We start from the raw sequence: 884 nt of genomic DNA, 5'->3' as shown, positions 1-884 counted from the left end.
TTTGGCTTTGGAATATTTCAAGAAGGCCCAGAACTTCTCCAGCCCATAGAGTTGACCTGCTTCATGGTCCTTCATGGTTTCCTCCTGAAAATCCTTGAAAATGTCCAGTCGCAACTTCTTTTCCAGGCCATAACTGTAGTATCGAAAAAGGCACTCCAAACCATATCTGTAGCCCTCCTTAGCGTCCTCCAGAGCCAGCTGCTTGAACTCCTCATACATCTTCTTGTTGAAGTGATCTCGGAGGAAGAAGGACCAGAAGCGGAAGACTGGTCATCTCCTGAGACTGGCCAATGCCCAAGCGCTTCCACTCATTAAGATAGCGCCTACAGTACTTGTGGTAAACGTGTTGTGAGAAGCCATTTTCCTCGAGCAGTTCATGGGAAGGGTGCTGGAACTTGGGCAGTGACTGAGGGGTACAGCCATAGCTGCCAACCGCAGGCGTCCCTTCTGAGGGGCTGGAGCTAGAGAGGCCAAGAGAGTCGCTGGTCATGGATTCCCCATGGCAGCCCCACCATACGGTTAGGAGGGGTCCCGCTGACCCTTTCTATCAACCCAGATCCAGCCTCTCATGGGGCACCAAGAGAGGGGGCCCAGTCACTGCACTGGGCCCTGACTGAGATCCATGGGCCTGATTCTCTCCCATCAATTCCGAGGGTTTTTCAAAGAGGTCCCTCAGGTCACAGAGACTAGGAGACCCGGCCAGGGTCATGGAGCTTTGCAGCTGCAGTGATCTGTCCAGTGCCAAAACTTGGGCTTTTAAACATTTATTTACAAAACTTTAAATATTTAACTTCCCTGTAGACAGACTAACCCACCATGGGCCAACCTACCTACAGCTGGCCCTTGAACAACACTGTTTAACCTGAGTGGGACCACTTATACAT

General features: G+C 51.1%; 1 pseudogene; it reads right to left on the bottom strand.

Moving 5' to 3' along the window:
• Positions 1 to 6: 6 nt before the first annotated feature.
• LOC103263097 lies at positions 7 to 461 on the bottom strand (annotated as a pseudogene).
• Positions 462 to 884: the final 423 nt, after the last annotated feature.

This window comes from Carlito syrichta, unplaced genomic scaffold, assembly GCF_000164805.1.
Source record: "Carlito syrichta isolate Samal-C Ts95f unplaced genomic scaffold, Tarsius_syrichta-2.0.1 Scaffold92681, whole genome shotgun sequence".
Taxonomy (NCBI): Eukaryota; Metazoa; Chordata; class Mammalia; order Primates; family Tarsiidae; genus Carlito; species Carlito syrichta.
This window is presented reverse-complemented; position numbering and strand designations above follow the sequence as displayed.